The sequence below is a fragment of the Ctenocephalides felis genome, unplaced genomic scaffold (genome assembly GCF_003426905.1).
Source record: "Ctenocephalides felis isolate EL2017-DRISC unplaced genomic scaffold, ASM342690v1 CF-g0.4_SCAFFOLD_01492, whole genome shotgun sequence".
Classification (NCBI taxonomy): Eukaryota; Metazoa; Arthropoda; class Insecta; order Siphonaptera; family Pulicidae; genus Ctenocephalides; species Ctenocephalides felis.
The window spans coordinates 1,829,430-1,856,244 of NW_020537646.1; the positions used below are offsets into that span (position 1 = coordinate 1,829,430).

The 26,815-nt window shown below is 28.0% G+C and overlaps 2 non-coding genes and 2 pseudogenes across 2 annotated transcripts; 3 read left to right on the forward strand and 1 right to left on the reverse strand.

Annotated features, from left to right (window-relative positions):
* Positions 1–9,981, forward strand: part of LOC113370218 — a 14,283-nt pseudogene extending 4,302 nt beyond the window's left edge.
* Positions 2,582–2,654, reverse strand: Trnak-uuu. The gene has a single exon. It is a non-coding gene; the product is annotated as a tRNA-Lys (tRNA).
* Positions 9,982–10,328: 347 nt separating the features above from the next.
* Positions 10,329–26,656, forward strand: LOC113370221 (annotated as a pseudogene).
* On the forward strand, positions 13,717–13,800 carry Trnal-uaa. The gene has a single exon. It is a non-coding gene; the product is annotated as a tRNA-Leu (tRNA).
* Positions 26,657–26,815: the final 159 nt, after the last annotated feature.

Here is a 26,815-nt window from a genome sequence, read left to right on the forward strand (position 1 = left end):
ATGATATGAAGAGCACCTAAGAGTTTTTCCTAATCTTTTTCTTTCTGATCTGTGTTTTTGTTGCCATATCAAGTACCTCAATTATAGAACAATAATTTCTGTAATATGAGTCTAATTTTTTTTGTTTTTTATCGTTATTATTATTACTTATTTGCTTTCGTTCATAAAATGCACATAATCTCGTTAAGTTGCTTCTTCTTTTATTTTAATTGGTAAATTCTAGAAAATGATCTGTGTTTTAAATTATGTTTATATTAAATTTTCAAATTTATTACATTATTAAATTGAATTTTTTGAATTTATGGAACATGCGTAATTGTATTTACTTCAAAATTTAAATGAATATGAATGCATAAATTATTATTATTCAAATGAAAAAATATGTTTTCAATAATACAAAATTATTTTATAAATATTATTCACATTTTGAGTATAGTTGGTAAATTATAGAAAATACTCTGCGTTTTAAATTATGTTTAAATCAATTTTTCAAATTTATTACATTATTAAATTGAATTTGTTGAAATGATTGAACATGCATAATTGTATTTACTTCAAAATTTAAATGAATATAATGAATGAATTATTATTATTTAAATGAAAAAATATGTTTTCTATAATACAAAATTATTTTTTAAATATTATTTACATTTTGAGTATAGGGTGCACCCAGATCCTCCTCTAAAAGTGTACTAACAACCAGTTCAGTCATATGCCTACGACATACTGCAATGAATTGTACTTAATCAGTGAACTGTAGAAATAAATTAAAGTCTGTTTAAAAACCATTAAAAGACTTCTATTCAATCGTTTGACCTATTAAAATTCTTAGTTAAAAATATGATTTATAATAGTGCGTTATTTATAATAGCATAACATTCTTTGCTCATAGTAGTTATACATACTATCAGTGGTGTTGTGCTAATATTTTTTTTGCCGGAACGCTAAAATTTAAAATCCGGTTCATAAACCGGTTCAAAAAATTTGATATATTTCGATAAGAACTCACAAATCTAATATATTGACTTTTATATAATTAACTCTATTATACACAGCTAGTCTATACATTAAATTGTACAAGTATGAGGGAATCATTGAGTACATAATTTATATTCTTCAATGACATTAATCATATTTATTCTGGTATTATTTGTATTCATTAATACCTACAAGTATTTATTATGATATAAAAGTACTCAAGATTTATTACAATACTTTATAAGACTTAACCTAATAATATGATAGATAACCTATTACCTATCATACTATATTATATTATTGTATATCATCGATAGATATCTATTATCTATCATACCGTGAGATACCTATACCGTCATTAACTTATTATATACCTACAGACCTTTTACTTCTTATAAATACTACTGTCTAATTTATATATTCACCTATATTATATAGGTTTACCTTACGCCCTATGTATTTACTCTATCTATTGCCTATACCGGGAATTGAACCCGGGACCTCCGCGTAGAAGTCGCGCACCTTAACCACTACCCTATCGGATACCCCCACTAATAATATAATATGGGACGCACTGTTGTTTCCGCGGGTCATTTTCTAATTAATTAGGTAATAATACTAAGGTGGCGCGACGACACGCGAAAAAAGACGGTTGATTGTAGGGTTACAGTGGTGTAGTGGTTAAGGTCGTCGCGTGCCACGCGGCGGACCGGGTTCGAATCTCGGTAGGGTTAATGTAGCGTGTAAGGGAAATTATAGGTAATAGGATATAGTAGATATAGGTTAGGTGTATTCGGTATACAATGTAGGGATTTGAGAGTATATAATGAAATATAGCGTATGGTACAGATGTAAGGCGTGTAGTATAGAATGCAACGTATAAGCACACGTAAGGCTATAAAAATACATGAATAGAAACCTATGATGTAGATGTTAGCGTATAAGAAATGCGAAAGAATGTAAGATTTAATTTATAAATATTATTTTTTCTATAAGAAGTTCATACACCTCAATTTGTTACTAAATTAAAAACGACTTTGATAAAACAGTGGTTTTGTGCTAATATTTTTTGCCGGAACGCTAAAATTTAAAAACCGGTTCTAAAACCGATTTTCATGTTTTCCAGTTCCGTTCAAAAAGGAAAGAAACAAAAATTATTACAAAACCCATTTTGTGCACATATATGTATGTTTATTACAATAATAACATTTAATAAAAATTAGTTGAATAATAACGTATAAAATTTACTTATTAAATCATTTTCTGTATGTAGCGATGTTTTTATATTTTTTCTTGCCGGAACGCGTTCCGGCTCAAAATGATTTGCCGGAACGACGTTCCGGCGCGTTCCGGCTCGACAACACCACTGCATACTATAATGTTATATGTTTATATGACTTTATATCAACTGCTAAAGAATTTTTTAGTATAGTTCATGTTTTTCTTTCTTAGTCGCTATCATTTAAAATAAATACGACTTTAAATTCATTTAAATGGGGTCGCTTCTACTCATTACAACGGTCCAGGGCAAAATAGAGTATTGTAAATATTGCTAGATTATTAATAAAAAAAAATATGCATAAAATAGAAACAAAAATTTATCCGCCCGAACAGGGACTTGAACCCTGGACCCTTGGATTAAAAGTCCAATGCTCTACCGACTGAGCTATCCGGGCTACGAAGGACAACGTCTTATACGTGGACACAAGCGGCCTAACGTGCAAATATTAAGATTACACCTACCTTATTTCAATCCATTTAGAATTATAATATTTCTAATTATATTCACAACTATTATACTACTAATTACTATATATCCACAAATAAATTCTGGAGATATACGGAATTCATCTCAGATGAAATATTTATATTTAATTCTAATTAAATCTCTACATTCCCAAGTTTATTTGTACGTCCTCATACTAAAGTCTATTGTAGTTATTTATAGAATAGCAGCGCAGTCAGACAACAAAAAATATTTATTTATACAACGTTTAATAAGTAATAAATAAAGCCACAAAAATAACCTCTTTCTTCGATAAAACAACCTTCAAAAATCTTCTCTATTTTACACCAACTAAGGAAGTGCAATACAAAACAGATACACAGAAAATTACTGAAAAATGCATATTATGCACAGTTAAACAAACAAATAAATAAGTAAAAATAAATTTAGATATAGACATAAGTCCAAATGAAAATTCACATATAGAACAAACCAGGACAAATGAAACAAGGGAAAATACTATAGAGTATAGCTAGAGTAGAGCTACCAAGCTATTCAATGAGATTCTAAAAGAGATCAAGTTAATTAAAGAAGAGTATAAATTTGGAAAAATATATTTAGAATGAAATATAGTTAGAATAAATGAGAAAAATGAATTTTTGAAGTATCACAAGTCACAGGTGTTCGAGGCGAATTATACTTTACAGAAATTGATGTGTCTAATGAAATATGTACATACTTATTAGGTGCAAATGATAAATGAATTCGGTGTCAATTATAAATAAATGTAAATTAATTTAATTAGATGTAAATTGAAAATGAGTGAATAATTTAAATATAGCTTGATATTATTACACAATTAAATTAGTTTTGTGGAAATTCCAAGGGGGTAAAATGTTTTTGTCATAAAATTTAAATGGCTAATTTTATGTTTTCTAAATAAGCTGTTTAAAAGTTTACTTTATTATCTAAATCTCATATATATTTTATTAATCGTCTAATTTTAATTTTAACGAACGTCAAAAAACTACTCATTTTCTCAAACTTTGATGAATTTTTAAAATTAAACTACTTGTCGTAAGGCCGTAATATTTCAGTAAGTTCTATAAGACCATGATATATATCGTCAAAAAAAGTTCAATAAAAATCGGCTTCAATTTTTTTTCAACAGTTAATTACAAGAAAACTAATCAGTATCATTCCCAACTAATATCTTTCGAACAGTTTTTGATTTCTTAAAATCGATTCGGTAGTATGAGCTTAAATGTGGACAAAAAGTTTAACACTTTTTTTCAAATTACAAAGAAACGGCTCGGCCGATCGTCGCATAAAACTGAGAAAAGATAATCCTCATCGAATACATCAAATGACTTTTAAATTTCTGAAATTGGTACAGGCGTTTTTGAGCAAACGTCGATGAAAGTTCTAATTTTGACAAATGCCAAAAAGACCATACTAATTTTTTGCAAACTTTGACAAATTTTTAAAGCTAAACGAGTTGTCGTAGGGCCGTAATATTTTAGTATGATCTAGAAGACTATGGTATCTAGTTGTTGACGCGTATCGGGAAGTTCTGCGACTTTCCAAATAACAAAATGCTACTTTTATCAGTAAAGTTTTAATAATTGCAGATATTTAAACTATTCAATAAACTAATCATTATTGCGACATGTGAAATTAGTCATACAAATCTCTGGAGCATCAGTATTAATTTGCATTGATTAGTCGTGCTCATTCGCAGTTACGCTGATCATAATAAAGAACAGCCTTTATTTGCGTTAAAGAAATCGTTTGTTCGAATCACTACTTCAGCAATTTGATATTAAATTCACATTAACATCGCAGATAAAATCACATACGAGTATCGAATATTAAAAGCCACCCATTCTGTAGAATTATGAGCAATATCACCATCCATTTGGTGCAGATTTTACATAAAGATAGAATCGTTTTGAACCGTCATGCAACTGGGGGTTCTTTTAATTCTGCTTGGCACAATGCATTGCAATATCGTATCAGACTACCACGAACAAAACTGCGTTCGCCAAACATTAGGGAGATAGTATACGAAGGTTCAAATCGAAAACTGAAATAGAAAAAAACTATCTATTTAATCCTGGCGGATTATTACGGCCGATTCGGCTGAGCTTCGACACTGGGCTGCTCCCGCAGAGATTCCCGATTGTGTCGCATTGTACCGAGGCGTGTTGCGTTCGAAAATATTCAAATGTCGCGCTAATTTGGCACGAGAATAATGATAATCCATTACACCGCAACGATTAGAATCGTTCACCGTGAAAGGATATAAAAAATCAGCCTTTGTAAGTGCCATAACAAATGTTAGAGCCGCTCTAAAGTTGTAATGTTTGGAAACATTTTGGTTTTATAAAATAAGGCGCCTTGGTAATATTTGTAACTACGTGATATCCTTAACTTTTTTATATTTAAATCATGTCTATTTAATTTTATCAAATTAATGTGCCTAAATTTTGAACTTCACAAAGGAGAAGCTTGAGTTTTCGCCAGAAAATCCAATTTGCTAATTCTATATTTTCTCTACGTTTCTTCAAGTCTTTCTAAAATTTTTGAAGATCAATTGTTCACCTTTTGTCCATATTTTCCAAAGCCGCTTAAAACTTTTGTTAATTAGATTTTCATGATGATCGGTCGAACCGTTCAGAACTAGTGGAATGATGCATGCGCCTTCAAAATAAGCAAAATATTTGCTAAATTATTTATTACGATTTAGCCAAATAACCTGAACAAATTTTGAAAATTCAAAAACTGCTTGAAATATATGAGTGAAAAAATCGTGCTGATTAGGTTTGGTAAAGATTGATCAGGTTCTTCATAATAGTTTCACGTTTTTATGGTTTTGATGTTAATAGATGTCATGCTCTCTTACCGTACATATTTAGTGCTTGCAAAAAGTGGTTTATTTTAAAATAAATCATTAAAATTGTATCGTCACAATTTTAGAAGATGCTTAATCTACATTCTGGTTCATTAGCTTGATCAATTACACATGAGTATAGGGTAGTTCAATCAACTAGCCTTAAGGCAGATTGCCACTTGCAACTAGTTTAGCAAAGCATTTATTACAATAAGATACATGTATGTAGCTAAGAACATTTGGAAGCCAATGCTACTAAAATACTTTACACTTAAGTGATCAAACACAATATTTGTCATTTATAATTTGATCGATGCATAGATTTTTGATGAATAGTGGTATGATCACACATCACATACTGGAGTGTACCTATTACTCTCAGACTAAATGAAAAAAATGCAGTATATTATTTTCTACGAATTTCTGTACAACATTTTCAGTATTATTTTCTACATTGTAATCACAGCCATAGATTTTTTTTACAAAAAAACGTTATTGCTTATACCAGATTTGCCCAAGCTTATGCAAAGGCGCAAGTGCGGAATTAATTTGAAAATAACGCTTTGTCACTAGAAACTATTCTGTTTACCTCATTTTACGTAAAAAACTGTATTCTGGTGAAGCCCAAATACATTATTTCGCGAGTTTTTTGCAACGATTAATGTTCTATGATCGGCTTTCATTTTTGCGCAACGAGGGAAATCTTGATAATAGTACAATAGGAAATTCAATAAAACTCGGGGTCAGAATAAATGGAATATTGAACTAAAATATTAAATTTTATTTGAGCACATCTGCTACTTTTATGAGAATTTGATATGATTTTTTTTAGTGTCGGTAGCGAAACCGTGATCAGTCAGAGATTAATAATTAATCAACATTTTGTACCATATTATTGAGGCTGAAAATATAGGAGTTTTAACCAAACTTTAATACGTAGTCAAATTTTAGAATATTGTTTATTTATGTATTTTTTATATTTCTTTCCTATAAATTAATTATTTTTTGAATTTAGGGCCAATTTAATAGAATATGAGTATATGAACATTTTAAGAAGTTATCGAAGCTACCAAATGTGGTTTCCAATCACATTAATAAAACTTTGATGTTTACCGAAAGAATTTGAGTCGTTTCCGCATACAAACAAATTACAAAAATTATTCGTATTAGCGTAGTTCCCTAATTTATTTTGATTTTCATGGTTCGTCAGTAATATTTGTAATTCTTACCCCAAGTTAAATATACTAAAATGCGGTTCAGATTCAGTGGAACGTGTTTCATTATACACCGGCTGCCCTATTATAGTACTAGAATTAGAAGTCGAGAGTTGAATGTTTATTTTCATAATTATTCAACTATAAATAGGCTGCAGTAAAAAATAAAAATGATATTCGATGCATGAGGTCTAAACATGATCAAAACTTATTCAGTTTCTGTACCAATTGTACATATATACTCTTTATTTTATTTTTTTTTTTGAAAAATTTTTATTATCATATTTTAATTCAGTTCATTGGTTCAAGTAGTATTACTTGGAATTAATTAGTGCAATAATCCAAAGACATATGTATCTATTTTTTATTCCACTTAATTATGGTCTCGCCAGACCAAAATGTATAAATAAATAAAACTGTAATTTATCATTTATCAGTTTTTTTATGGTGCTATACTCGAATCAGTAAATTTATACAAATATTAGAGTGGGTCAATTTTTTTGGACATTGAGCACATTCCGATTGATTGATTATTTCAAGATACTTTGCTAAAGAAACCATAGATCAAAAGTGAATTTCGAGCCAGCGAAATTTTTACTAAATTTTCTTTTTCATCTATATAAATATTTATTTACAATAATCTCATATTTACTTGTCTGGGAATTTATTGGAACTTTGCAAAACAAACTGCCTAAAATATTTTATCATAGGCCTATGAGTTAAGTGGTTTATTTGTTATATATCATTTTTAAAATTGGTCATTAAAATATTATAATTTTGTTACCATTTATAATATCATTTATTCTATAAATTTTATTATCACTCGAACATTTAGCATACAATTCAATTTATACTGCTGTGGTGACCTTTATCAAAATTTATGAATTATTTTGATTATATCTGAATTGCCTTATCGCCACCGAATACCGATTTTTTTTTCATATGTATGAGAAAATATAACATCCGACCGCCGTAATTATATCGATAACTTAATTTAAAACATGATTGTGATTGATTGGAATTTATCAACAAAAATTTAGATTTATCGACTGTGATATCTGATTTAAAAATATAAATAACTTATTAATCAACTCTTAATTATAATATATTACATGACTTCTTTGAAATACTACTAAAATTATTTCTAGCCGTTTTTAGGGAATTTATGTAGATGAACAAACTTTTGAGAGTTAATATCTGGATATGAATGTAATTAAACTCGAACTAGATCTTTCTATAAAATTTAATCGAGTAAATTGTTTTAAGTAAAACTAGCTAGTTATTTTGTTATATAAAAGCTGTAGCTAGGCAGCAGATTTTGATATTTCTGTTAGCTAAAGGGAACCTATATCAATTTTAATGCCATGGGCACAAAGTAAATCTGTGGCATTTCAAATATTATTTGTATTACATTAAATCCTATAATTGGGGGAAACGTTTAGAATTTGTCTCGGATTATGGCCGTGGCCGTGTCCTTCCGTAATAACCAATAAATATAACACGCCACATAACAGATGTATTTCATATTTATTATAGTTTCTGTGCCATTCGGAAAAGGAAAGGTGTTACTGAAATGGCACATAACTACATTAATATATAAATTTTTAAATGTGACAATAAATAAAAGAACAATTTACTTGCTAAATGAACGAGATCGGTGCATGGATCTTGAACCAGTTTTAATCCATAGAACGTTTGTTGTAGTATCGCTTTTATTCTTATAATAAAAAAGTATATCATAATTTTGATACAACCTGGTTTTTATCATTTTTACTTTGAAATAATTATTTTTCTACTAAAACCAGAGTAAGAATTATAATTTTTTTAATCTCATATCTTAACAGCAATCAGAACCTTACGTCCTATGAGCTGTTGGGCTGAAACTTCTCCTTACTCCATATTTTTAGATGGTAACCCAATGGTTAATCAATCCATATTTGATGATTTTGTTATTAGAATTTATCTAATAGGACTGACTTTTTATTGGTGCAGCAATGCCGGATTAAGGGCCATTTTCACTTGGAAACATATTGCTATCTATACTTCCAAGTGAAAATTGTTGTCACTGCAGCCTGGCTGCTCGAAGTTGATATCGAACCCGGGACTTCCGAATCTGTACATGAAATCAAATTTTGCGTATTCATGATTGTTTCTAAAATGGGTTCTTTCCATTTCATGTTTATTTTTGCATACAACAATAGCACAAAGATCTTCTCATGAAATAGATCTTGCATTTACTAAACAAAACCATTGTACAATGTTATTGCTTTGATTCCAATGTTTTTCAATCGATATTCGTAAGTTATATACATTATACTTCATTTTCGGTATATTAGGTTGTCAAATATCTCCCTTCCGCTTTTTTGCTCTTGGTTTATAATACAAAAAGGCGGAAGGGAGATATTTGACAACCTATGATCAGGAATAATTAGAACTTCTTTAAGATTATTAAGTCAAACAGAATTAGGTCAACCAGGATCATTGGAGATGATCAAATTTTTAATGTATTAGCTCATGTATTTATTATATTTTTTTATAGTTATGCCAATTTTAATTTTGGAAATTGATTAATCCCATTAATATTAGGAGCCCCAGATATAGCCTTTCCACGAATAAATAATATAAGATTTTGACTTTTACCTCCTTCATTAATTTTATTACTTTCAAGAGCTATGGTAGAAAGAGGAGCTGGAATAGGATGAACAGTTTATCCTCCCCTTTCTTCAGTAATTGCTCACAGTGGATCTAGAGTAGATTTAACTATTTTTAGACTTCATATAGCAGGTATTTCTTCAATCTTAGGAGCTATTAATTTTATTTCTACTTGTTTAAATATACGACCTAAAGGAATATCTTTAGACCGAATACCACTTTTTGTATGATCAGTTTTTATTACTGCTTTCTTATTACTTTTATCTTTACCAGTATTAGCAGGGGCTATTACAATATTATTAACAGATCGAAATTTTAATACATCATTCTTTGACCCTTCTGGTGGAGGAGACCCAATTTTATACCAACATTTATTCTGATTCTTTGGACATCCTGAAGTTTATATTTTAATTTTACCTGGATTTGGAATAATTTCACATATTATTTCTCAAGAATCAGAAAAATTAGTAATAGTTTATGCTATATTAGCTATTGGATTATTAGGATTTATTGTATGAGCTCATCATATACTTACTGTAGGAATAGATGTTGATACTCGTGCTTATTTTACTTTACTATTATGCTATATTTTTTGGTCGCTTGTAAATTTTATACTAATTTATTGATTCTTCTTATTTATAAATTTAGTTATTTTTAATCTCAATTTTTTAAAGGATTAAATTTCTGTTACGATGTAAATTATTATTTTAATCCAATGTGTGAAAATCCTCTATAATTTTTTATCCCACGAGACATTCCTCATTATTTTTTTACTTAACAACTTTCTCTACTAGACCATACCTTAAAGTGTTGCCCTTTGCACTCGAACGCATGTGTCTGTATTTTTAACCTCCTAAAATAACAAATGGACCTTATTCAAATTGTCGAAGGACAAACGACGGCACACGCCAACTATCATATGATACCCGTTCGCGCCTTTGTAGGAGCGTGCAGGCCGCGTGTCGCCACTTTCCGAAGGAAACCAGGACACATGTCGGAAACCGATATGAGGCGCGTAATTTGAAAAACGTGCACTACATAGATTTCGAATTATGTTATTAGCGAAAATGAATGGGGTTAAATATGGTTAATACTAGAATAATACGTTTTAAGTGTTTGCAGAAGCGTTATACCCAGTCACAAGTCACGTGCAAGGTTATATAACAATAAGTAAGGCTATTGGTATAAGTATCATGCAATATGATAAGTGTTATCTTCAGTTTTAAATAGAATGTGTGATGTACCTTCTGTTGTATTTCATAGAAATAAATATGGCAGAGATGAACTATTTAGTATGAAAGTTTGTAATTCATTAATATTGACTTCGTAGAATTTTCTACAAAGCAGTTGTTTATTATTTGCTAAATTCATAACATTTATAAAAAAATAAAGTTTATATTATTATTATTAAATATTATTAATATTATTTATAACGAATGGAAAAACAACTATTGAGTTGTCAAACATGTCACTATTAGGGTTTGTCGGTTTTCAAAAACCGGTTTTAAAAACCGTTTTTGGCGAAAATTATGGAATTCGAAAACCGTTTTTAGTGAAAAAAGTCGGTTTTCACTGTATGAATGGAAAATGACAAGTATAGCCAAATATCTTTTATATTTGGCTATACTTGTCATTTTCCATTTATACAGTGAAAACCGACTTTCATAGATGAAAGCATTTTGATTCTTGAAATCATATCGGTTCAGTAGCATTTGATAACTTATAGTCTGCAATGGTTCCCAGAAAGGTTTGTATATATTAATTTAGATTTTTATACCAGTGTATATATTAATTTAAATGAGTGTGACTTCTTCTTGAAGAAGTAACTTCTCTCTACTCAAACTTAAAAAAAAAGTTTTATACTCAAAGCCACAAATAAAAAAAAAAAAACTAGAATTATTATATCAGGCTCCAAAAAAAAACAAAAACTTAGAATTATTATATCAGGCTCCAAAAACAATTAAGCATAATTGGTGGTCGTAAGTATGAGAGTATTTTCTATTCAGGTAATTTTGTGAGTAACAAAAGACACGTCTCAGTAGCAATTTGATAGTCGTTCTCAGTTTTCTGCAATCATATTTTATTAAACAAAAAAAAACAATAGAATGTTTAAATTAATTAATTAAAATTGCTCGAAACATGCAATACTCGAGTTTAGCTTAATTGTTTTTGAAACTAAAATTGATATTAATAATTAAGTATGTATCAACATATTATAATAATATTTTTTATTTATTTTTTTAATTTAATGATTTTTTTTATTTAAAAATGTATTTTTTTTATTCGAAAACTTTTCTTTCACTATCACAAATATTTTTTCATTCTTATATGTGAAAATGATGCATGAATAACGAATAATTATTTTCAAAGTTATTAAACCAAGATAAACTATTATTTTTTAGTTCTACTAATTAAAATTAAAATAAAATTGTTTAGTCAAATACTGCTCTAAATCACATTACATTTGCGGATAAATTACAGAATATTCGAGCAAAAATTATTTTCTAAAACGGTTTTTAGTAAAATTAAAATGCGAAAATAAGTTTTCTGAAATGTCGGTTTTTGTATAAACCCTAGTCACTATAGTATACAATGTCCTTTTACGGCTCACAAATGTAAATTTCACAAATTTACTAAATGTCCTTATCTGGACAGTTGTAAATAAGAGTATAAAAAAATTATAACATCATGAACTGAATGAAATGAAAAATATGCGCAGTCAAACAAAATACCAGATATTTCGAAAAAAGTTAGAAAGAACCCAAAACTCTATATTTAAATAATATCATGAAAAATTAATATCAAAATTAATATTATTATGTAACATTTTATGTATAAAATATTATGTATTTATTATTTTTTTGATGATTTTCATGACTTTGTCTAATTTAATCTAATCTATTTTGATAAAATTATGAATAAAAATACTAGCAAAACCTTAAATTAAAATAATATAATTCAATTCATATAAAATCACCTCAAGCAAAAATATATTATATTGAACGTTCTGCTTACATGGGCGATTTAGAAAATTGCTAACGTAAGCAGAGTGGCGCAGTGGAAGCGTGCTGGGCCCATAACCCAGAGGTCCGTGGATCGAAACCATGCTCTGCTAGTTGAATATTTTTATACATTTTTGCAATATTTTATAAATATATTTATTACTGTTATTGAATATTTATTTAAAAATATATGAAAAGCGAAAAATAAAAGTTTCTAACTTTTAAATTAAGATAAAAATTAAAAATTTAATTTCATTTGTTCTATAGGATAGATACTGTACATATTGTTATGAACATTAGATACTGTACATTTTGTTATTGAATATATCGCTGTACAGGTGTGCTTAATAAAAATCAATAAAATATTTTAATTAACACAGATTAATTTTATCGCTACCGAAAACATAAATATTTTTAGTATGTATCAAGAATCATAGCACTTATTCACATAATTAATGAATTGATAAATTAACACGTTAGAATTCATTTACAGTTATAGAGTAGAGATATTTTTATTTGCTTGAAACCTCTAAGTGATGATTTCTGTATATTTTTGCTGACGAGGATATAAATCATTTTACTGTGCGTTTACAAGAATTGTATATGATGACTTTCAAATTTTATTGCTGATCTTAAAAACGGCTTGGCCGATCGTCGAGCAAAACTCGTCAAGAACCGTCCTTATCGAATTCCATTCCATCTCCATAAAACTGGTTTTAAATTAATTTTTTTTTGAAATAACGTCGAACAATGCCAAAATTTTGGCTTACATACACATACTTTTTCTAATTTTAGGGTTAAACGATTCAGAATGACTTAAAATATCCACACATACAAAATTTATCACATGCTACATTCGGAACATGTAGCATGTAATTTTTTTTTTTTGACTTAATATATCCACACATACAAAATTTATCACATGCTACAGTCGGAACATGGATTTTTTTTTAATTGAAAATTTTCTTTATTTGACTTAAATACATACATTGATTTTTATATAAAGTTACAAATTGTACACATCTATTCTGGGAATATCATTATACTATCATAATATAATATTGTATATGCAAACAAAATTATATTATGATAGTATAATGATATTCCCAGAATAGGTGTATACAATTTGTACCTTTATGTGAAAATCAATGTATGTATTTAAGTCAAATAAAGCAAATTTTCAAATTAAAAAATCACATAGTACATGTTCCGACTCAAAAGTAACGAGGATTTACGGTCAACTCAGCACGAGTCAGGTTGGCCGAGCGGTCTAAGGCGCCAGATTTAAGCTCTGGTTCCCGAGAGGGAGCGTGGGTTCGAACCCCACACCTGACATTATATTTTTATAGTATTTTTGTTTACAATTTGCAAAGACAAACTTATATTCTTTACTACCCAGAATTTTTTTCTTTTAATTCTTGTAAATTCCTTTAAAATTATGATAAATTATTATAAGACACAAGATTACTTTGTTTATCAATTCCTTTAAGAGTTACTCTTTTGTCTCTATACACATTTGAATATGCTGCTTCTATATAATCATAGGTAAAATAAAATATTATATAAGGTATAATAAAAGTATTATTTATTCTCCATGGTAATTTACATATTGCAATATCATTGTTTAACTTTGTCACACGTGTCTATAGCATCATGATATCAGTAGGAAAATATATTATAGAGCATTCAAGAAATTCTATGAAATCTATTACATACAATTTTTACAACCGTTGTTTAGTTTAGTTTAGTTGTCCAATTTATTCATAAAACATTAACAAGATGTTCTACATTAATAAATGTTTGTTATTTGTACTTAGTTTCTTTTCTAATACTTAGTCTTTTGTAAATTTCTATTTAACTCATGCATTTTTTAAAACCAATTTTCATGCCTTTTTATACGATTAAAATTAAATGAAAATAATCAAATAATCATATTGAAATTAAGAGATTTAAGATCTCTAAAACAACTGTTAAAGATCATACATGTAAAAATGTTTACATAACTACATTTATATTTACGTTTTTAGAAATGCTTTTGATGATTTGACTTTAGAACAATTGAATGTCATTATAGTTAGTAAAATTTCAGTTTATTTTAGGAACGATGTTTATTTTATCATCGTTGCAGATAAAGCAAAATCAAATGATGTATGCCAGATATCTATAAATAAACATTTTTTTTAAATCTCGTAAACAGATTTGCAATTTTTGCAGTGAAACTGATTCGCAAAACATTTGGATTCGGTTAATTTTTTTATTATATGAACCAACAAATACATAAAAAAGACATATACTAATATTATTAATTGCATAAAGTAGTTTAGTTCGCAATCTTTTTATTAAAATAATTTGCTATAAGTTGAACCATTAACCGGTTTTTAGATAATTGAAATAAAATCATTTGCAATCGTTTCAAATAAGATAAAAAAGTTTTGCTTTTCTATTTTTAGCGTCTATCTGTTCAAAAATTTCGTTACGGTAGTTAAACATTGATATCAACTTCAAAATTACGCATTACATTATTTTACAGTTCTTCATCCTGGTTCTTTAAATGTTTTGAATTTTCTGTAAAGTTGAAGATTTTGTTCTCCGAAGAACTAACTTAAGGGGGTATTCTAGTGTAGAAATTCAAAAAAATCGATTTTTTTTTTATTTCATATTTTCAAAGTTTAACTATCTAAGAATATGGTTACGAGAAGGTTTTTGAAAGCTTGAATTATTTTCGGAAATATAGGCATTTTACTCACTCGGTCTCCATACTGGCTTCACGCAAAACTTTAAATGCGTTTTTCTCAGAACATACTTTTTCAGTACTCTTGTCTCGATTTCTGGAGTTCTACTCGACCAATTTATTTGAAATTTTCAGAGAGTCTTGTTTATAGATATATCTACAGTCTGAACTAGAATCATCCCGAAACTCTTATTTTTACTATTTTTAAAAAATTCGAGAAACTCAAAAAAACAGCAAAAAAAACCTTTTTTTTTAAACAGTCGCCAATTTATGAAAAAAAATTTTTTTACTCATCGCTAGTTCAGCCGATTGCGACATCATTGTAGATTAATAATCTTTTTATTTTTTGCATTTCCGATGGCTAGGAGGGCTGAAATCATGTCAAGACTGAGGTGCCAATTTTTTGAGACCACCCACTTTATCAGCTTCCAGTTTTTACAATTTTCAACTTTTTCATTTTTTAATTTTTGTTTTGTATTTTAATAATATTAATAAACAAGTGGTGAAAAAATGGATAGTAAAAACATTCATTGCTTTCTTTTACGACACTTTAAAAATGACCTAAAATTCATCGCTCTACACTAGAATACCCCCTTAAGAACATACTAGAAATTCACGTCAATGGAATCAATATTGACAAAATTATTAAATATTTATAACAAATAACTTATATTTTTTATATGAAGTTATTTTGTGCCCTGCTTAAAAATTGGCAAAACACGCGATTTACAAAAAAATATATTCTAATTTTGCAATTATCTAAAAAATAATATATTATACTTTGAGACTATTTTATACTTTTCATAAATAACTTTAGAAATATAAATGTTTTCTTATGTAATGAAAATATTACCATAATTAATGAATCCTATATAATGAAATATCGTTTTAGGAAATAAAATATCCTTTTTTGAAAACAAGAATTCAATTCTTATATTGGTATAAGACCTGTTTGTGGTACATATATATTAAGAAGCATGTATTCTGAATGTTTTTAAATAAATGTTATAGATAATTAAATTATATTTAAACTTAAAATTTCTTGTTTAGATTAAAAAAGATATCATCAGCATTATATCAAATTTTATAATAGTAACATAAATCAAATACAGATAGGCCAAAGTTTAGTGACGTCGAAGAAGAACTATCATGACAAATCACAACCGCACATAAGAATATTTTTTTTTACCAAAATCGGTTTTTGGTCACCTTAAATTAAACTTATAACCCAGATCAAATATCGAAGAACCAGCATTATCTCGACCAATGGGTCTACATCCCTCCGCCGTCGGGGCTCAACTAACAGCCGGGGAGCAGGGTTATATGACCTCGGGCCATGACAGATGCGGTGCCAATACGATTTGTTATTCATGGCCTGGACCCCGTTTTCTGCATCTCTTTCTACTTCGCTTTTATATTTACTACCAGTACGCTGAAACTAGAAGAATGCCTGCCCAGAAGTGCATTCAGTGTTGCTTGCACCCCTTCTATGAAATGGGAGAAAATATACGGGAAAGCGGTGGTATATGTTCAACTTTCAAATTTAATATTCTATTTTTCTAAATAAAATTTTTCTAAATTTTTGCTTTGTGATGAATGTAAACAAAATACACATTAACACTTACGGGACGGCACCGATTTCAAAACAATCTACTGTACCGGCTGTATTTCATTGTATATGTTATGCAAATTGTTTGATAAAAATTTCGTCATTGAAAGACATACATTTATAATATTAATTTATTTTTGATCATCTTATAAAAAATGGTGACGTTCAAAACAAATTCCAAAATGCATAGCTGGTTGATTTTGACATGTTTTACAATAAAATGTTGTTCGCAATACAATCCCTTTTTTTTCTCTTGCATTCAGAAAATGCCACTGATTAGTCAGTATATTTTATGAAAAGTCAGTATGAAATGTCTATTTGAAACTCATCTTCACTATTGCTTAAGTCACAAAATTTACCATATTTAAAAGCGCTCGGTCGTTTTTAATATTTAAAAAAAGACTACATAGCAAAGAAAAAGGCTAAAAATACTACTAAACTAACTTAAAATTATTTTCAAAATACAACACTGTTTATCACTTCTATATGTAATTTATTCAACGTTTCGATGCAGACTGAGTCATTGTTTATAAAATAACCTGTGTCTCAGGTTATGTTTGTCCACTCAGGTGGACACCCGTCCCCAAAGAGTTAAGTATATACATATAATAATAATAAATGGTAGTCTACCCGAAGGCAGGTCCATGGTGTGAGAGCCACCACAACAAATGATTTCCTTGCCCTTCATCCCATTTCCACTATTCCCTATCCCCATTTTTTATTTCATGTATTTTCCTTTCCAAACTTCTGTTTCCATGCTTCTTGATCTTGTGCTTCGGCTTTCAGTTCCCTGTATTTTCTCTTCTCGCCTAAGTCGTCAATCGTCTGCATTCTTCTCCTTCCCATTCCTTTTATTCCTTCTATATACATATATCTATACATATATGTGTATTCTAAGGATTATGATTTTTTTACATCTCAAAGCCAACTTAAGACTCATGGCCAACTAGTGTTGCCACAACACATTTTCTTCTATAAATAATGTTTTTAAAAATATTATTGAACAAATGAAAAAAATTGCTTTATTGCCTACCGTACATCAAGCATTAGTGATATCTACTACTGCTTGAAAATGCTGATAACAGACTAAAATATATTTTCAAATTAACATCGTTTTTACCGAGAGTTGCTGCTTCTAATTAACTAAATAGGATTATTATTAAATCAATTATAGATAGTATAGTAATGGGTTACCGTTACAACATGAGAGAAGCTTGAGCTCTAAATATGAAATATTCATTAACAATATGTCATTAAATTTAGTTGCATACTACCACTATTTTCAATATAAAAAAACAGCCAGAACTTAACAAGTCCCATTATCTGCTGTGCTGATTATCTAATGAAGTGTCCTTTTGTAGATGGCAACTTAAAAGATTGTCTCATTTTCCATGTGATGAAATTATTATTATGGTTTTTGTATTGAATCATGAATTTATTGATACAACAATGTCCAGAAACGCTGTTATCATATCAAAATATCTAGCCCAGTCATTTAAGCTTAAATAAAGTAAAAATCGCGGAATTCGGGATACCCAGCTGTAAGTCTGTAAATACTTGTATATTGACACCTAAAAGTTGTCTCAAAACCTACATATGTTTCGTACACTCTATGTAGGTTTTGAGACAACTTTTAGGTGTCAATATACAAGTATTTACAGACTTACAGCTGGGTCCCTCGAATTCCGGGGTGAACTTACTATAATGACTGAGCTATTTATATTCCCAAGTGAAAACCTATGTGACGGCTGTTTGACATCAGGCTGCCTAAGGCAGGTATCAAATCTGCATCTATATGTATATTATGGAAGCCCATAGCCCTGACCACTAATTCACGGAAGAGATAAAAAACGAGAATTTAAAAACATAATAATGGTTTTATTTGCGTTTTGGAAAATTAATTAAAATTTAAGAAAAAAATGCGTCTATAATTTTAAATTGTGTTTACAAATTTTAAAAAAAAAAAATAATAAGTTTAAAATCTTAGTTCAATATTATTTTGTTATTTTTGTTTCATAGATTTAATTTACACAGAATTATGACGATACATTTTTGAAAACAAAACATATCGTATTATAATTATTTATTAGCGTCATTATTATTTATTATTATATATTATGTACATATATAATCTCTCGTGTCTGATTTGTCTAACTGATAATGTTATCAAGTAATTTTGTGTGATATTTCATTAATTACATGGTTACTATAGAATTTATTGCTTACAGATATATTATCATATTGGAATAGAATAATTTTTGTTGTACTAATGTATGTTATTCAATATTGACGCAAACATAAATAGTTACGCATTTTAAATAATGAAAACCATAAATCAAGCACTCTCAAGTGAATTTTTTAAATCTGTATTTTTAAATGTTAGTTATTTTTCAATTTAATAATTCATATTTTATTACTTCAGAGGATCTCTTCAATGGAGGAGACCTCTAAACGTCAAATATAACTTATCACATAGGCTAATAAAAACATTGTCTTCTGATTGTCTATTAAATAATAAATAAAAATGAAAAAAAAATATTTTACTTAATTTTATTTCGAACTCGAATATAATAATATGGTAAATATTAATTTTAAAAGTTTTAGCTAGTTTGAAAAGTACTAATACCTACTAGGGTAGCAACCATTTTATTATTAATTTACTTAGTTTTATTTCGAACTCGAATATAATAATATGATAAATAATAAATTTAAAAATTTTAGGTAGTTTGAAAAATACTAATACCTACTAGGGTAGCAACCATTTTATTATTAATTTACTTAGTTTTATTTCGAACTCGAATATAATAATATGATAAATAATAAATTTAAAAATTTTAGGTAGTTTGAAAAATACTAATACCTACTAGGGTAGCAACCATTTTATTATTAATTTACTTAGTTTTATTTCGAACTCGAATATAATAATATGATAAATAAAAAATTTAAAAATTTTAGATGGTTTGAAAAATACTAATACCTACTATGGAAGCAACCTTTTTATTATTAAAAATATTTATATTTTAATAAAATAAAAGGTAATTCTTTGTATCAATTTTTAACCCTGTTTGCCACTATATTTCTGGCCACACATTGCAAGTGATACTTATCCTATAAAGGAGAAAATTGAATTGATATTATCTTCTGCTTTGCCGATGATCGACGATGTGTGAAAAAGAATTAAATGTAGAATATGTTTAACATTGAATCATAATTATTTTGAAAAATGTTAAGTTGGAGACACATGCATTCGATTTACTTATTTAAAACACTTGCCAATATTCTCAACTGATTAGATAAGGCTTAATTACATACATATTTGATTGCGATTGTATATAATTGATTGATAGTTTTGATACATGAATTTGTCTTATTAGTTACTTATGTGAATTGTAATAATAGAATTTTATTTTATATTAGCATTAAGACGATTGCTTTAAAAATATCTAACAAAAATTCATGTCTTATTTTAATTTGTTTAGAACCACATTTTCAAATTTGTCATTAATTAATTATTAACATAGCAACATAAATTAACAATTAATTTATGCTGCATAGTATTAATAATTCAAAATAATGTCAATTATTCTTTCCATAGCAATATGTTAACGCTTCTTCACTTCAATATAGATTTTTTCTTATTGTTAGATAATAAACCAATAAACAATGCATTACCTTACGCCAAAGTAAATATTTATACAAGAATAGTTACGATTGAAAATCAGGTCGAATTACAATAAAAGCGTAATGAAATGGCCGCTGGTTATTGAAGTCAACATATATATAAAACCAAAAACATTCCTTATACAAATATCAGTAGTTTGTCTAAACACATACACCAATTGAAATAATCAGAAAGTACAAAACATACCTCTCCTATTTGAAAAATCCAACCCTATAGACTAAGTAAACATTGGTACTAATTTTATTCATTGTTGTTTTAAGTCAAATATTTATTTTGGTCGTACAGTGCCACTCAGGCCTGATCGATTCTCAATTTTAATATATATATATATATATATATATATATATATATATATATATATATATATATATATCAGTATATATGTCTGTTGTTAAAGAATTATATAGGTTTAACGAAAGGCAACCCATCGGTTAACCATTCTCTGTGACGATTATATTAGATTTATATATGATACTTTTGTGTGTTTTGAGTTTAACCAATTTTTTGGTTTTATCCGATGAAGAATATTTAGATTTTGTTTTGAAATACATAAAACATATAGATTTTCCCCACAATTTAATTGAGATATGGTTCACATGTGTATCATAAGGTCTTTGGATTAAATTCATTATTGACTATAATAATTATTATTGTACTTACAATAATTTTATGAAGTATTTTGTTCCAAAAACTTCAAACGTCATTTTTACATAAATATTTTTAAAAAGTCATTTTTTTTAAAAACGATATTCAAAATTTCATGTTCAAGTATATTCATTCCCTGAAGCATATAAAAGGTGTGTGATATAAAATATATAATATTATTGATATTTAGTAATGAATCGCTATTTATAAATTATAAAATTTAAGTCTTTAAACGAATTATAATTCAAATGAGAATTTGAGAATCATGGATAAATTTGAACAATTTATAAGAGCCTATTTATCCTTTATTTTATCAATTATATAAATAGTTTTCAAATACCAAACTTCCAGAAGGTGAAGTTTGTTTTCGCAAAAAAAAACAATTTGCTAATTATGTTTTCTCAATGTTTCAAGTCACTCTGAATCCAATGAGACAAAATTTGAGTCATACGATTAATTTATTTAAGCTTCGATATTTCGTCTCTAAAATAGCTACGCCGCGCGATTGTTTTGCAAAAAAGTCCAAAATATTCAAAATATATAAAAACTAGCTGTAAGTGGAATTCTGTCTTAAGGCAATTAAGGCATCGTGCCTTAAGGCAAATTGCTGGAACTTCCCGTACCAAAATTTTTTTTTTTAAAAACGATTAAGATTTTTGAAAAAAATTTACTTTGAAAAAATAAGATTTTTGAGAAACTATATATTGGACAAAAAATTACTTTTTTTGAAAAAAAAAAATTTTTTTTATTTTTTTTTTTTAAAAAAAATGTTTTATTTTATTTTGACATATTTTGGAAGATCTAAACTTTTTTTCAGAGCAATCGTACTGCTTTAACTGCATAAAGACGAAATATCAAAGCCCGTAAGCGCCGCGTCGCCGTCTAACGCGTAAACATTGGTACGGAACCCATAGTAATGTAAAAAAAATTTATACTTATTGTTAAAATCTCTATAAAATATTTGATAATTTGATGTGCATATGTCTAATGATCATTTTTGACCGCCAAATGGCATTTTTTTTTACTTTTTTCATCAGATCTCCGAAACCGTTAGACCTGCCTTCATGAAAATTTGATCAATTCTTTATCTTGTCAATACAAGTAAAATGTTTTTTGAAATATTCAAATCGGACGCTCCGTTCTCTTAAAAACTGAGTTACCGTTTTCGGCACTTTTTGCCCCGTATCTTTGGAACGGCTAGACCTGCTTTCGCCAAAAACTAATCAGCACGTCTCCTTATTAATACGAATCGAATGTTTTTTGAATTATTCAAATCGGTTGATCCGTGTTCCCGAAATCGTCGACGAAAATTTGTATCCGCACATACATACACACACGCACATACATACATACATACATACATACATACATACATACATACATACACACACACACACACACACACACACACACATACATCCATTTTTTCTAAGGTATGCCAAAATGTTCAGAAACCTCTGAAACGTAAAGATATATAAACATTTTCATTTTCGATTTTTTTGCGATTACTATAACTTGCCCTACGGGAAGTTAAAAATATTTTTTTCAGAAAAGTTAAAAAAATTCTTAGTTCTCAAAAAAAAATATATATATATATATATATATATATATATATATATATATATAAATATATATTAACAATCCACACCAAACAAGGTAATTTTTTTTTTATTAAATATTAATTCTGAAAAAAAGGGATATCCCACGTCCTCGTAACGTCGAATAAATTTACATTTTTTAATTAAACATTTTTCTAGAAAAAAGTTGGTCTGAAGTTCAGATGTTTAAAAATCATTCAATAATCCAAAAATTAGATTGCAGAAAATTTATTAGGCATTACATATTAAAATAATATACAAAAATCCAAATATTCAAAGAATTTAAAAAAAAACGACATTTTTGAAATAAAATATTACAAACTTCATAATTTAAAAGAAATGTTTTGATGCACAATGCGTAAATTATATTTCTTGAAATAAAAATTTAGAAGAATTAGTTAAGTAATTATAATTAAAATAAGAATTTGAGAATCATATGCATAAATAATTGAACAATATTGTCAATAATAATATATTATATATATATATATATATATAATATATATATATATACATATATATATTATTAACAATATAATATTAAATATAAAATTTTCGTCCATTAATCACGTGAGGCTTTTAGGTAGGGGGGGGGTTTAACAAAAAATCATGACAAACACAAAAAATCACGGTAATCCTCGGTCCTGTATATATATACGTATATATATAAATATATATATATATAGATATATATATATATATATACGTTGTATATATATATAATTAGCTCACTTTAAATTATTTAGAAGATCAAGGCGATTTGCGGGTGCTCGTATTCAAATACTAGTGCCTTCTATAGTTCTCGCGCTAAAAAACTATTTTGAAATTTTATTTTCAATCCCAACTTTTTCGGACATCCAAAAATTTCAGTATGTTCATAATTACTTGCAAGAATATTTTTAAATTTTCATTTAATTTTAACGCATGTGTAATATTAATTTTTGGGTTGTGAAACATTTTGGGATTGTATGTGTTTTATTCTATTGAACTAATCAAAGCAAGAAAAAAAAGCCTCTCGTTATCAAACATAATTCGCGAAGTTAATAATTTAACAAAGTATCAATGTTAACATTGGTACTTTGTTAAATTATTAACTTCCCCGAAGTGTAAGTTATTGTAATGGGCCGAAAATCGAAATTGAAAATTTTACATTTCTCGACGTTTTGAAGGTTTCTGAACATTTTGCATACCTCAGAAAAACTTGATGTGTGTGTATGTGTGTATGTGTGTGTGTGTGTATGTATGTATGGGTACAAATTTCCAGTCACGTTTTCGGGCGCACGGATCAACCCATTGAATGGTTCAAAAAACATTCGATTCCTATTGATAGGGGAAAGGGCTGATTAGTTTTTGGCAAAGGCAGGCCCAGCCTTTTCGAAGATACGGAGCTAAATATGTAAAAAATGACAAGTTTTTGAGAGAACTAAGCGTCCGATTTAAGTGATTCAAAAAACTTCTGCGTGTCTTAACAAAATAATTGATTTTGAGAAAAAAAATATTTCAACATTTTTTTTCAAAAAAAAATTTTTTTTTGTATATCGAAATTAATTCAGATTTTATTTTTAATTCTGGCTATAGTTCTAATATACTTTAAACAAATAATTTCAACTTTGCAATTCAGTTTATATAATTCTTATAAATATTAGATAATGTTACAATATTAATATAATCTATTTAAAAACATTCAGTATTCCTCGAACATTTCGTTACGGTACCGGAAGTTCCAGCAATTTTCCTTAAGGCACGATGCCATAACACCCCACTAGTTTTAATTCAATTTTTCATTATTTAAAATATCTAAAATTGCATCGTGAAACTCTCCTAATGATATAGCAAGAGCCAAAATTGTATGTATTCATCTTTACTTTTCCATCGTGTATTAGATTGTTGTTTTAAAGTTTAAAAAATATGTCCAAAATTAGTAAAAAGATGCAAAGCAATTTATATTTTTTTTGAATGATATTGAAAAAACTGTATTATAAATTTTATATCCAAATTTCGTTTGGCGCCCCCTAAGGCGTGCGCCCGCATTTGTTGCATGCATTGCATTCAAGGCAGGACCGGCCCTGCTTATACCAATATAATGTTTAATTCTTTCATTAATTCGTTCCATCGCTGTGAATCTTATTTGAAATTGACTTCTCGTTCAGACAGCACGTGTGTCAGGGAAAATTGTCAATCAACTTGCTTTGTATTGATTTTTGACACAACTTAACCTACAATAAATTTTTAACTTATTCTATTTTAAATTGCAATTTTTATTTATCTATATATTATTTTAAATGTTGCACAGATTTGTCGAGAGTTTGTCATTCAGAGTCATGTAGTGTCAGGATATGTGGAAATAAAAGTGCCACTTTTCCTCTGCAAGTAAGTATTGGTTAAAATACTTACAATTTAATTGTAAGTAAAAATTACAAATTAATTATAAATGTAATATATATATATATATATATATATATATATATATATATAAATAGACTTTACTCTTAATAGTGGCAGAAAAACTAATTGTATCTGAACTTTAGGTATTAGGATTTGAAGTGGATACTATCAATTCCGTGCAGTTTTCTAATCATACTGGATATAAACATGTACGAGGGCAAGTTCTAACGGACAAGGAATTAGGTAATGGACATCAAATTAACATGCATTATTTATTAAATAAATTTGTAGTTTGTTCGAGAAATTTATAGTTTAATAAAGAATTATACACTTTATATGCTGAATAAACGGAAACAATATGAAGTTTTAATCAATATTGTAACTATTTTAATTGGGATATATATATTAAATTTTAAAAATGTTTAACAACTATTTTAGGAGAGCTGGAGAGGGGTTAGCATTGAATGGTATCATGTCTACAGTCACTTATTAAGGGTTATTAGCTAATCCAGATTTCCTTAAAACAATTGCAAGCGTCGTTAAGGAATTGAGAGAAAAAAATCCAAAATTGATATACGGTAAGACTTAATATACTGCTGTACAGCATGATATAATCATATTTTTTTTATTATTTAGTTTGCGATCCAGTGTTAGGTGATAATGGAAAAATGTTAGTTCCAGAATCATTATTACCAATTTATAGAGAATTAATTATTCCATTGGCTGATATTGTTACTCCAAATCAATTTGAGGTAATATTTATAAACGTTATCGATATATATTCTTCGTTACTTGTTGATATATTTTTAGAATCTTAACTAATTTGTAAATAAAATTCATTCATGCCATTTTTGCAATTTAAAGCAATATTTACCCATTTCTATCTTTGATATAATTTAGTTATAAATATGGCTAGAAAAACAAAATCTTGTCTAAAAATTTTATCATTTGCCATAGATTTGATATTTTGTAATTATAGTAAAAAATAGTATTTGTTTTAAGGTGGAGGAGTTGCTCACTGGTTGCAAAATTCATAACATTGACGAGCATGGAAATGCACAGAATGGTTTCATAGCCGTCATGTGCATACAGTTGTTGTTTCAAGCAGCAATCTAGGGGATAAAAGACATTTATACTTATGTTGGGCAGTCAAAATGAAGGTAATTGTAAATATAAAGCTTTAAAAGAAGACCTAAGTTTTATACATAGTTTGTTCTTTTAATATTACTACTTCTCATATCTTGCTTTGTTTTAGATGGGAAAAAGAACATCGAGTGGTACTGAAGATTCCTAAAATTAATGCCTCATTTACAGGAGTAGGAGATTTATTTGCAGCATTTTTTGGCACATTCACAAAAAACAAGAGATTTCAAACTATCCCTCGAAAAGTCAGCTGGCACTCTTCAGGCAGTACTAAAACGAACTCTAGAATATTCAAACTTAGCTGGTATGTGCAATATCTTTTTGAACCTTATATTCATGCCATTTTCTATTTACTAGTTAATGAAACGTTCAATCTTATAGCTTGCATTTCATCATAATAAAATTTCATATTTGGGTGGTAACTAACGATAGCGGTGAAAGAGAAAACCACTAAAAAAAGAATATCTTTTGGGGCAAAATTTGCAACTTCTACACATTTATAGTTCCTTAGTGCTCTATACATTCACTGATACCTTTTTTTATTGTCAGGAGGTGAT